A 13,757-nucleotide genomic window follows, 5' to 3' on the forward strand; every position below is an offset into this window, starting at 1 on the left:
GTGGTGTAGCAATTTTAATGGCCAATACTGTATTTAGGGTAAAATGTCCTAGTTTATTTGAGTTTTATCTTTACATCTGGTTGTTTTTTCAGTCCTAATCTCTATTTTGAAAATGCATAATATATTCAGTTCTGCACATCTGGAGGTGCCACGCCAATGACATGTAATGTGGCAAGGAAATAATAAATAGGGTGATAACTTAAAAAATATAGGTGCCTATGGGAATTTAAACAGGGAAAACCACCATAGTTCGGCTACATTTGTGCTTTGAAACATTGCAAATCTTGGGGGGGGGGGGGGGGGGGGGAGAGAGAGAGAGAGAGAGAGAGAGAGAGAGAGAGAGACAGTAACTAAATAAGGTGAGATAGGGAATAATGTTTTGGTGTAACTGATTGTTACGAAAGTAAATCTTCATTGCTAGAAAATGTGCTGTAAGAATATTATGTGGCGTGTACCTGTAGTCATCCTGTAGGCACCTCTTCAAGGAATTGGGCATCTTAGCTGTACCATAACAATATATACATTCGCTGATAAAATTTGTCATAAATATTCTCCCCCTGTGGGCCCAGGGGTTAGAAAAGGCTCGAGGTATTCCTGCCTGTTGTAAGAGGCGACTAAAGGGAGTCCTGCACCTTTCGGCCTTTATGTGATGGTCTCCTGTAGGGTTTGACCTCCATTTTTCAAAATTTTCCCCCCAAGACCGAGCCAATTGGGGAAGGGCACCTTACATGGTGCATTGTGTCGATTGTGCATTGATATCATTAGCCCAGTTTCTCATTGTGGCATTGCAGTCCTGCTCATCCTCCATCTCTTGAGCAAGGACACCTTCCTGGGTGCATTTTCCTCCACCCACTATGCAGTGTCGTTTTCTGCGCCGCTGATGAACATAGTTCTGTGCACCTCATATCCAGCATGGTAGCCAGTCCGTTGTGGTGGGGCCGCCATGTACCCTGTAGGTTGTAGCCCCCTGACTAAACCTCTGCTGATGTCTGCACCATTAATTCCCCACATATGCCAAGAAGTAGCTGCCCATCACCCTGGGGCATCAGGACTCCCAGCAATGACTATCTTGCCAGGTGGCCTTTGCTGCAGCTGGGTGGTGTCCGTGGGGAAGGCCCCTGGTTGGAGTGGGTGGCATCAGGGCGGATGACACGGGATGAAGCGTACCACATCATCACTTGCTGGTGATCAAATGCCAGCAGTCTCTAAGCGTTCCAAGTCTCCGTACAATGAAAGGAAGTATGATCCTAAATCATTCCCCTCCATGGCCACACCATGGTAGGAACGCCAGGCTAAGGATGGCAGCAAACCTTTTTCTCCCTGGTACCTTGTATGTACGAGAGCTAGTGGGGACTTCTTTGTCTCAATGAAGCCTCAGTTTTTTGTAGATCATTTAGATGACAAGTTTGGGGGAGGTGGAGGGCTTGCCCAAAATGCGGTCAGGGTCAGTCTTGATAAAAATGGCATCCTCTGCCCGGCCACGGGCATTACTCTCTTGTGACAAGCTGGGGGATGTTTCCAATACAATAACCCCTCATAAGCACTTAAATATGGTCCAGGGTATTATATTCCACAGGGACCTCGTTTTGCAGTCAGACGAAGAGCTGCGCACCAACTTAAAGCGACGAGGAGTTCATTTCGTCCTGCGCAAACATTGGGGTCCGAGGGATAATCAGGTTGCCACCAGTGCCTTCATCTTGGCCTTTGAGGGCGATACATTACCCAAGGAGGTCAAGGCGATGGTCTACTACTGTGATGTCAAGCCGTATATCCCTCCCCCAATGCGGTGCATTAACTGCTGGAAGTTTGGCCGTATGTCTTCCCGCTGTACTTCCAGCATCGCATGTTGACATTGTGGATGTCCATCCCATCCCAATACTCCATGTGCCCTGCCTCCCATCTGTGGAGAGAATCGTTCCCCTTGCTCACCAGGCTGCAGTATTTTACAGTGAGAAAGGAAAATTATGAAATACAAGACCCTGGACCGACTGACCTACACTGAGGCTAAGAGGAAATTTGAGAGCCTACTTATTGTGGCTATGAAGTCCTCTTGCCGCCGCTATGAGAACAGTTGTAGCCCCATCAATTCCGCGAGTTCCAGTCGGCTCTCAGATCTGGATGACTATACCTGCCCCCTTCACTTCTCTCCCTGTTGCTCCCGCACCACCTACCTTGGGAGCACTGTCCCCACCAACCATCAGGGATACCATCCCCACTACTTAGCCAGAGAAGAATTGGTCTTCTTCGGCTCTTGCTAGGAAGGGGTCATGTGGGTCACTACCTTCCTAGGTTTCTGCTAGTGGGGAAGATGACACCCACTAGTGGCTGAAGTGCTCAAAAGCAGCTGGTCGTAGTGCTTAAAGATCATCCTCAATCCCAGAGACTGAATCAGTGAAGCCCTCCCAGTCAGAGAAACCCAAGGATCAATGAGAGAAATCCAGAAAGAAGACCCCCCAGGACCATGGGAATTACAGTGGCACACACATCACAGCTGCTTACCAGCTCTGTGTCTGATGATGTGATGATTCTGGCTTCCGCTGAGGACCTAGATCTTGCCTGACCCTCAGACACAATGGATATAGCCTGTTCAGGAAGTAAGTCAGTGGCAGTAGGTTACCTTGAGGCATAACCTGCCCCCTTGCACACTTAATGTTTTCCCAGCCTCATGACAATATCATCCTGCAGTGGAATTGCGGTGCTATGGCAACTCCTAAGCTTTACACGGTGCCCTTCAGGAAACCTGGTTCCCGGAAATTTCGACCCCTGTACTCCGCAGCTATAGGGGATATTACAAGAACCCTAGTGATTATAATAGTGTGTCATGTGGAGTTTGTGTGTGCGTCCTAAACTCAGTATGCCGTGAACCTGTGCCCCTTCAAACACCTCTTGGAGCTGTGGCTGTCAGGATAAGGACGACACTGGAAATAACTCCTGCAACATATATCTTCCTCCAAATGGTGCAGTACTCCTGAACGCATTGGCTGCAGTGATTGATCAACTCTCTAAACCTTTCCTACATTTGGAAGATTTTAACGCTCGTATCCCCTTGTGGGGTGACACCGTGCTTACTGGCTGAGGCAGAAATGTCGAAACCTTACTTTCTCAGTTCAGTCTGTCTCTTAAATGCAGGTACCCCCACACATTTCAGTGTGGCACACGCACATATTTGGCTGTTGATCTCTTGGTTTGCAGTCTTCATCTTCTCCCACATATCAACTGTCACTGTCACCATGGACTCTCCCACACATGGTAACATCGATGTGGTGGTTGAGCAGGTAACTACAATGATCGTTTCTGTGGCGGAAAACGCAATCCCTCATTTTTTGGGTGCTCCAGCGAAACACAGTCCCTTGGTGGTTGCCGGAAGTCGCTGAGGCAATTAAGGAGAGTCGGCGACCTCTATAGCGGCCCCCTTCCCTGGAGCACCTCATAGCCTTTAAACGGCTCCACTCCATCGTTCGCAAGCTTACCAAAAGACGGAAACAGGAGTGTTGGGAGAGATATGTCTCTACCATTGGGTGCCATATGTCACCTTCCCAAGATCAAATGAAATTTTGGGTACCAGATCCCAACAAGTGTTCCCAGTGTTAACATAAATGGTGTGTTATCTACTGGCGCAAAAATTATTGCTGAGTACTATGCTCACGCCTCTGTGTCGGAGAATTACCCCCCCACCCCCCCCACCCCCCACCCCCAGCCTTGTGCACTCTCAAACGGCAGATGGCAGGAAAAGTCCTCTCGTCTTTTTTTATGTACAAAAAGCGTATGACACCACCTGGCGACATTGTATCCGTGCCTCATTATGAGTGGGGTTTCAGAGTCCCGCTCCCGATTTTTATCCAGAATTTCCTGTTGCTTCGTACTTTCCATGTCCCAAGTTGGTGCCTCCCATAGTCCCCCCCCCCCCATATCCAGGAGAATGGGATCCCACAGTGCTCTGTAATGAGTGTATCTATATTTAGCAGCCATTAACGGTCTAGCAGCAGCTGTAGGGCCGACTGTATCACCCTCTCTGTATGCAGACAGACTTCTGCATTTCGTGCTGTTCCATCTGTATTGGTGTTGTTGAGCAGCACATACTGGGAGCCATCCACAAGGTGCAGTCATGGGCTCTAGCCCACGGCTTCTATTTTTCAGCCACAGAGTCATGTGTTACGCACTTGTCAGCATTGTACCATTCATCCAAAACCAGAACTTTATCTTAATGACAATCCACTCACTGTAGTGGAGGCACATCAAGTCTTAGGACTGGTTTTCGACGCCCGATTGACTTGGCTTCCTCACCTTCGTCAACTTAAGCGGAAGTTCTGGCAGCACCTCAATGTCCTTCACTGCCTGAGCAACACCAACTGGAGTGCAGATCGCTCTACGCTGCTGCAACTCTACAGAGCCATTTTTCAATCCCGCCTTGACTATGGGAGCGTAGATTATGGTTAGGCTGCGTTCTCAGCATTGCGTGTACTTGACCCAGTGCACCACCATGGCATTCGACTAGTGACGGGAGCTTTTAGGACGACTCTGGTGACCAGCATGCTGGCGGAGGCTGGAGTCCCTCCATTGCGTGTCAGGCATACGCAACTGCTCGCCAGCTACGTCGCACACGTTCATAGTTCTCCTGTGCTTCCGAATTACTGTCTCCTTTTCCCACTCAAGGTGATTCATCTCCCACATCGGCAGCCCAAGTCAGGGCTTACAAATGCAGTTCGTGTCCGATCCCTTCTATCTGAACTGGAGCCCTTGCCTTTACCACCTATACTCAGGGTCCATTCGCTTGCACCTCGATGGTTAACACCTAGGCCGCAGCTTCGCCTGGACCTTTCACATGGCCCAAAGGATTCAGTTCACCCTGTGGCTCTCCGCTGTCACTTCCTCTTGATTCTTGACATGTACTGAGGCCATGAAGTGGCTTACACCGATGGCTCGATGGCTAATGGTCACGTCAGCTTCGCATATATCCATGGAGGACATACTGAGCAGCATTCTTTGCCCGATGGCTGCCGTATTTTCACTGCAGAGCTGGTGGCTATATCTTGTGCTCTTGAGCACATCCGTTCGTGCCTTGGGGAGTTGTTTCTTCTGTGTAATAACTCCTTGATCAGCCTACAAGCTATCGACCCTCGTCATCCTTTGATAGCGACCATCCAGGAGTCCATCTATATCCTGGAATGGTCCGGTCATTCAGTGGTGCTTGTGTGAACCCCAGGACACGTCGGCATCCCAGGCAATGAACTTGCCGACAGGCTGGCCAAACAGGCTACACAGAAACTGCTTATGGAGATCGGCATTGCAGTTACTGACCTGCGTTCATTTTTACGCTGCCAGGTTTTTCAGCTTTGGGAGATGGAATGGCATAGTCTCAGTACGCTCAACAAACTGCATGCCATTAAGGAGACCACGAATGTGTGGCAATCCTCCATGCGGGCCTCTCGCAGGGACACTGTGGTTCTCTGCCGGCTCCGCATTGGCCACGTTTGGGCCACACACGGCTGCCTCCTGCAACATGAAGACCCACCTCGGTATCGATGTGGCGCACGGCTGACTGTGGCCCGTATTCTGGTGCACTGGCCCACTTTGACTGCCCGTTGACTAAATCTTCGGTTACTGGACTCGTTGCCATTAATTTTATCTGACAACTCCTCATCTCCTGATTTAATTTTACATTTTATTCGTGAGGGTGGGTTTTATCATTTGATCTAAATTTTTGGGCATGTCCTTTGTCCCTCTGTATTCTCTACCTTAGTGCTTTTAGGGTGGAGATTTTAATGTGTTGTAGAGTGGCTGGCTTCTCGTTTTTATTCTCATGGTCTGCCAGCCATGGTAATCTGATTTGTGGTTTTAATCTCTTCTACCTGTTTTTTGCAGTTCTGTGATTATCTTCTCCCCTTTTATCCATTTCAAGTGTTTGTTGCCCTTCCGTCGTTCTTGTGGTTTTTGCTTTCTCTCCATTTTGTGTTGTCAGCATTGTTTGTTGTATTCTCACCCTTGTGGTGTTGTTTTATTTGGAACAAGGGACTGATGATCTAGCAGTTTGGTCCCTTCCCCCCTCTTTTAAACCAACCAGCCAACCAACCATAAATAGTCGCAATTTGACAATAGTGGTATTCACACCTACAACTCTAGAGGAAAAAATGACCTTTATTAGCTATCATTAAAGCTGTCAGTTGCTCAGAGATGTGATCAGTACGCATTTGTTTAAGAAGTTCAGCATTTTGGCTACTGCTTTAGAGTATATCTATTCCTTCATGAGTTTTGTTGTAAGTAATATGCTCAGTTAAAGGGAACAGTTATGTACATAATTACAATGCTAGAAGAGCAAATGACTATCAGTACACCACATTAACATTCTCTATAGCACAAAAATGGGTGCACAATGCTGCAACAAAACTTTCTGATCATTTACCCAGTTATATAAAAATTAGAAAACAAACTGCAGAAATTTCTCCTTACTCACTAATTTTAAGTATACCTGTTCTGTAGCCACATTTACAAGTTAGTCTGTGATGTTAATGTGAAAATGACACACTCCGCTGGAGAGAATTGACATAAATCCATAATAGTACGGGGGTGGAGATCTCGTCTGAACAGCTCGTTGTAAGGTATCCCAAATATGCTCAATAATGTTCATGTCTGGGGAGTTTGGTGATCAGCGGAAGTGTTCAAACTCAGAAGAGTGTTCCTAGAGCCACACTGTACTAGCAGTTCGGGATGCGTGGGGTGTTGGATTGTCATGCTGGACCTGCCCAAGTCTGTCGGGATGCACAGTGAACATGAATGGATGCAAGTATGTGTCACCTATCAGTCATATCTAGACGTATCAGGTGTCCCATATCACTCAAACTGCACACACCGCACACCATTACAGAGCCTCCTACCAGTTTGAACAGTCTTCTGCTGACATGCAGGGTCCATGGATTCATGAGGTTGTCTCCATACCCATCCATCTGCTCAATACAATTTGAAACGAGACTTGTCCGACTAGGCAACATGTTTTCAGTCATCAACAGTCCAATGTCGGTATTGATGGATCCAGGCAAGGTGTAAAGCTTTGTGTCTTGCAGTCATCAAGGATACACGAGCGGGCCTTTGGCTCCAAAAGCCCATATTGAATGGTTCGAATGCTGGCACTGGCTGACGGCACAGCATTGAAATCGGCATCAATTTGCGGAAGGGTTGTACTTCTGTCACATTGAATGATTCTCTTCAGTTGGTGTTGGTCCCGTTCTTGCAGCATCTTTTTCCAGCCACAGCGATGTCGGAGATTTGATGTTTTACCAGATTCCTAATGTTCACGGTGCACTTCTGATCTGGTTACACGGGAAAATCCCCACTCATCACTATCTAGGAGATGCTGTGTCCCATCACTCATTCCAATTCACTTAAATCGTGATAACCTGCCATTGTAGCATCAGTAACAGATCTAGCAGCTGCACCAGACACTTCTTGTCTTACATAGGCGTTACCAACTGCAGTGCCGTATTCTGGCTGTTTACATCTCTCTGTATTTGAATCCACATGCCTATACCAGTTTCTTTGGTACTTCAGTGTATATGCCCATGTTTATAATGTACCAAACATATGCTTGGTGTTTTATAAACATGAGCATTAACTTTCTTACAGTTGTGACAAACAAATGGTAGGATAATTATCTAAATTAGATTTATCAACAGAATAACTTTGAACAGAAAACTACTTGTTTGAGCAAAATTCCAGTTATTCAAAGGCACTAAGAGAGCAGTGCAATATTTAAGTGATGGGGTGAGTAATTATTGCTAACTCTTGATGACAATTTTTTTTTTAATGTTGAATATACTTGAATTCTGTCAGTTCTCTGCATTTTTAAAGTAATGTTGGCTATCAGTAAATACAAGAATACTTCTTTCCCTTGTTCACCGCTTTTTTATCAGCAGCGAAAATTAACTTTTGAGTTCAAGGACACGTGTGCACAGAATGAACGATATTGATGGTGTGGCCTATGATGAATTCTATACTCTAATTAAAATGCAACCTTTGTCATACAGTGCAACAGCATTGCCGCATTATCTGTCAGCTGCAGTGTGTTACACAGGTGTAACAAATAACTTCAAATGTGTTATTTCTGACATGTTTCCCACAATCTTGACAGTGTGTGCTGTGAAGTTAAACTAGTGGCCTAGCCTAACAGTGGCCTTGTGGCCAGTACTGTATACTGTTACACAAAGAAGATGGTCCCTCAATTGCTACTCCTTTTCAAAATATCCCACAAATTTCACATAATGAGATGTGATCATCCTTTTTCCGTTTCAAGTGGCCTAAATTTAAACAAGCACCACATGACTGGCCCTGAAATCCATGAAATTATTCAGGATGTCTGTGGGGCCTTGCATGAAGCCATGCCAAATTGAAGCTTGATAAGTAGAATGGTGGGGCCATTAGTTGTGCATTTGTAATACCAATTTTTCTGTATCATGACAGATATGAATAAATCACAAAGTTTGCTTCACTGTTACTCATGATCTAAGGGGGCTGTCACTCTGAAACTGTGTAATTCTGCTGAATATTCTTGGTACAACAGTGTAGTTGCTGAACATATGCTCAGTGCATCAGAGTTGTTACAATTTGCTCTCAAAGTAGTTCATAAATCATGTTGTGACAAATTTGGATTATATCATGGCAGCTTGCATCTTATGATAGAATGACTTTCTGATGCAGGTTTTTCATGTCCAGATAACCAACATGTCATTAGGATGTAATTATGGAATAATGATTTCACAAATAATTCCGAGTTATCCAGTATAGAAGTAGATCAAAATTGATTAATAATTTTTTTAGAATGATCTACAAAAAGCCGTATTTCAAAAGGATCATCTTGGATTTGATTTTCCTTGCTCAATTGACAAAAATTCATTTTGTTTGGTCAGGAATGTTGACTTTCCAGATATTCCCATTTGAAAATGACATAAAATTTATTAAAGGTGGTGGTAGATATTTTTGTTTTCATTAAAAATAAAATGAAAGGAATATTCTGTCGTAATCATTTTGATCAAAAGAATCATTCTATCAGATAGAAGTTATGGGTTGTTAGTGTAGAAACAATTAGTTAAAAACTATGACAAAGAGCAGTGATAAACCAGACCAGAAATAGTGTCCACCATGTTAAAAACAATTTGCAGCAAAAAACCATTGACAGAAGTCACCTTCGTCATAGTCATAAGATGAAGTACATCCATTGGAATTATTCGACACCAAATAACTGCTGCAGGTGTCAAAGATAGCTGTCAGAGGTTACTCAAAAAGAAAGATAGTGAAGATCAAGAAGCACGGCATTTAACATTGCTGGTGCTTGGAACTTAGATCAAAAAGATTTTCAAGCATCTAGTACAAGTAAGGCAAGTCCTGAATGCTTAGATCATAGACTGCTTATTAAAGAACTGAAAGAAAAGTTGAAATTGTCAAAGCAGTCGGAAGAACTACAGAATTGGAGAATATCACCTGAAAGTTGGACTATTCACCAATTCAGAGTCTCTGAAAGAGTGGTGAAAGCAGCTAGTAAGTTAAAGGCAGGAAATGTCGGACAGACACTGCCAAAGACCAAATGTCACAAGATGGTTTCAGAGACTGTGAAGGAAAGAGTACAGGGATTTTATCAGAGTGAAGAATTTGGTTGAATTCATCCAGAAAAAAAGACTAACAGGTGGGAAGAAATTTTAAATACAAATGTGTTCAGTGATAAAAAGTTCGAAGGAAATTTTTGTTGTTTACGGACTTAAGAATGGATAGGAAATTTGATTCTCCACACTGTGAATTTAGACCAGAATGGTGTGGAAACACATTCAGTCTTTGTCTGTACTATTCACCAAACTGTAAAACTGAGGCTTGCAATCAGGCCAATTAAAGAAGATTACAAAAGTCCAATTGCTAAAACAGTATGAGATTTTGAATCTAAAGACTTCGTTTTCACATGAAAAAATTGCACGTCCATAAACGGAGAAAAGTGTTGTCGTTTTCAAGATGGCACAGAAACAACCTAAATGATCAGAGAAACATTTCTTTAAAGGCAAAGGTTGAGGAAAGTAATTTTCATTAAAAAAAGATAACTAATAACACTTTTTAGATTTTACGTCATTATTTGTCCATAATAGCAGACAATGCATATTCTTGAAATTCTTTCTTGTCTTAGAGCTGGTTTCTCCCAAAAATGAAACAAACATTTACTGGCCAAACAAAATAAGATCTTGTCGATGGTATGAAGAAAAATCAAATCCAAAATGGCCTTTTGAGATACAGCCTTCTGAACATCGTGCAAAATTGATGACTAAAATTTTTAGGTCTTCTTCAGTATTATATAATTCAATAATTATTTGAGAAATCAAAATGCCACTTCCACTGCTAATGACATGTTGGTTGGCTGCAAATGAGGAAAAGAAAATCAGCGTCAGGAAGCCATTCTATCATAAGGTAGAAGCTGCCAAAAAATGATCGAAATTTGTCTCAAGATTAACGAGCTACATTGACTGCAAATTATGATAGCTCTGCTTTACACAAAGCATAAGTTCAGCATCTAGACTGTTGTACCAGGAATATTCAGTAGAATTGCACAGTTTTAGGACGAGAGACCCTGCAGATCAAGAATAACAGTGAAGCAAACTGTGTGATTTATTCATATTTGTTGCGACATGGAAAAACTAGCATTTCCAAAAGCATGGCTTGTGGGTTCACCATACAACTTATCTAGCTGTAATTTGACCTGGTTTCATATAAGACTTATATGTACACCCTGTAAAAAAAATTTCATCAAAATTGTAGAGGGATGTCACTTGACATGGAATGATACCTTAGCCAGTTTTCATTATATCTGGATTCAGAACTTTGCAGTTGCACCTTTTATTTCGTGTTTAGAGAGATGCGATAATGGCACAAAGACAATATCAGAAAAAATTAAATTTTGTTGATAATAAAACTTGCCTGGGTCACTCCATATGAAATGGTCCAGTGATGGTTGGTTGCTTGACCATTTCTAAATATTTGAATTTTTTTATATGTGGTTGCCCTATATTTGAGAAGTTCAAAACCGTTTTTTAAAATAATTTATCTTGCACCTGTACTGGATGGAGGCCATTTTTATTTGTAGACCTGCGATGAGTTTTCTGTCTGGAGACATTAGCAAAAATTCAAATATCTCTGCACTGGGTTAACTTACAACATTGCAATTGACATGATTATTTTTAGAAAAGTCTCCTCTACAACATTGTCTATTACACAAAGTACCCTAAATTCATAAATAACCTGTCAAAATGACCTCCAAAGCTTGGTATCCAAATTTTCAAAAATCCACTTTGTCGGCCCAAAAATAACAAACAATGAGTGATTTATGTGTGTGTATTTTTTACTATAGTTAGATATCATACACTACTAGCTTCATATAGAGCAAGAACACTTACAAATGTTTCCAAAAAATTTTTAATGAATTTTTAATTTTTTTTATTTTTATTTTTTATTTAAAGTTTGGGGTTCGTTATCTCGGGTGGGACTGAATATAAAAATGATTTTTGTGCAGTTTGTACACCTATATGATAGCAACGTACCGTAAAAATTTCAACATTGGTATCTGATTGAACAAAGATATGAATTTTTGAAAATTCACATTACTCTACAACCTACATTATAGCTGTTGCCTATTTAAATGGTTTATTGTTTCATTGTAATAAAATTTAATTGTGACATATTTTTAGTTAACTCTCACCCAATATTCATTTACTTTATTTTTAATAATGCAATATTAAACAATAGGATCTTTTGTTTTTGTTTTATGGTAATAAAAATGCCCATTTTCATTTAGTTTTATTGTCAATAAAGAAGTACATTATTGCAGGGTGTGGCAGTGTCGTAGTCAGTCTGTTCTGAAACCTCTGTTAGAGTGGATGTACCTACTTCATCAAGAGTGTAGCATGTATTATGTGCTTTGTTCTGTATGTAATATGTAATTAGTTTTGAGAGATTAACTGGAATGCAATAACATGGATGAACAGTGCTCTGTTGGACAAAATGCAAGTGAGGTGTGGCACTAAACAGGTTATGGTTCAGTTTAAAAAAAAACTTGAAAACTGCCAATTACTTTGAAGTTAGACAAACTTTGTTTAAATTTAAAGTAAGTTGTTCTGTAACATCAGTGTAAGAGTATGATGAGAAGAAATATATTCTGAAGTACACCCACATTTTTTGGAAGAAAGTGCTGTGATCCCTTAAAGTTCATAAAAAGTCTATTAGTAAGGATTTGAGGGAAAATAAAACTTGAACATTTTGCCTTATATGAGGGTGAAACAGCTTTCCAAGTGAAACGTAATGATTCCTGGAAATTCCCTGTGTCCAAATTGTTACTCAAAAATATTTGTTGTGAATCCAGAACCTCCTACTGTCTTAAAACACCATTTATTGCAGGAATCATAGTGTGTGTTCAAAACGGAGGCACTAGTCTTTACAAGAGCCCCCCATTTTGTTACTCAGGTCTCCCTCCGCAGTGTTTTAATATGTACAGGCTCATTGAGCAGCCTACTACTCTAGTCTTCCTTTGATCTCTCTGTCCATGACCTTTTCTCCTTCCTTTGGTGTGCCACCTGCTCAGTTGTCTTTCTGAGTCTCGAGTCACATGGGTATCCCAGCGAATGAACAGGCTGACTGTTCTGCTAGATAAGCTGATACTCGTGCTCCATTCTCTTTCATATCTCCAGCTGCGGATATGGAGATCTATGTCAAATCTTTCTGTACCTGAAAGTGGAATGACATCTGGGGCGCTACTGCTATCAGTAATAAACTCCACACAACCAAGGAGACTGCTACGCTTAGGTGCTCTTCCTTCCACTCATCTTGGAAGGAGCCAACTGCTTTATGCCGTCTACACACTGGTCATACCAGGCTCACCCATTGTGTCCTCCTGTGTAACAAACCACTGCCACAATATGTTTGTGGAGCCAGACTGACGATATCCCACATATTGTTAGTGTGTCTCTTCATGCTAAGTATAGTTCTCCTTGATTTTAATATTAGCAGACAATTCATGGATGATTGAAATGGTCCTCAGTTTCCTCTGTGAAAGTGATTACTTACAGATATAAGGTTTTGCTTCACTCGTGGAGCAGAGGCAGGGTGGTTGTGGTTGGGGCCTCTCTTCACGTTTTCTCAGTCTGGGACCCCACGACCACTCCCCCATGGAAAGATCACTCTTTTCTTCCAGTTTTTAGATTTGATCTAACCTTTTATGCCTTCTACTGTGTGTGTTTCACACACACACACACACACACACACACACACACACACACACACAATTATATAACAAATGTATAACACTTATTCAGAAATGAAATTGTAATTTTACAGTTAATGTAACACTCTTGTATCCCCTAACTTTATAAGAAACATTTTTGTACCATCCTTGTACTGATACGGGTAGATAAATGAATAAATAAAATGAAAGAAATAATAAAGTTTAAAACACGGGGCTCAAAAGTGTGAAGCTGCGAGAGCTAGTCACAGTGCCCACCCTTCAGTTGATCTGATGATGCCCTAAAAGGTGTCTAAATTACATTTGAAACCTCGAGTGTCATTTTGACATAAATGGTAGCGTATCTGTGTATAAACAAAGACACAGGTTTACTTATTTTGACCACCCTTCCACGGGGCACAGCCTTTGGAAAATCGGTTGTAGCACTTGTGTTCTCCTCGTAAGCACCAATTATCGATATCTGATCTAGGTACAGCATTTACTACACATGGTAGTAAACTAT

At 42.1% G+C, this 13,757-nt stretch overlaps 1 protein-coding gene across 1 annotated transcript in view; it reads left to right on the forward strand.

Moving 5' to 3' along the window:
* The window catches only part of LOC124776581 (E3 SUMO-protein ligase RanBP2), a 313,159-nt gene that overhangs the window by 22,744 nt on the left and 276,658 nt on the right, over positions 1-13,757 (forward strand). The gene's annotated exons all lie outside the window — the stretch shown is intronic.

The sequence above is a fragment of the Schistocerca piceifrons genome, chromosome 2 (genome assembly GCF_021461385.2).
Source record: "Schistocerca piceifrons isolate TAMUIC-IGC-003096 chromosome 2, iqSchPice1.1, whole genome shotgun sequence".
In the NCBI taxonomy this organism is placed as follows: domain Eukaryota; kingdom Metazoa; phylum Arthropoda; class Insecta; order Orthoptera; family Acrididae; genus Schistocerca; species Schistocerca piceifrons.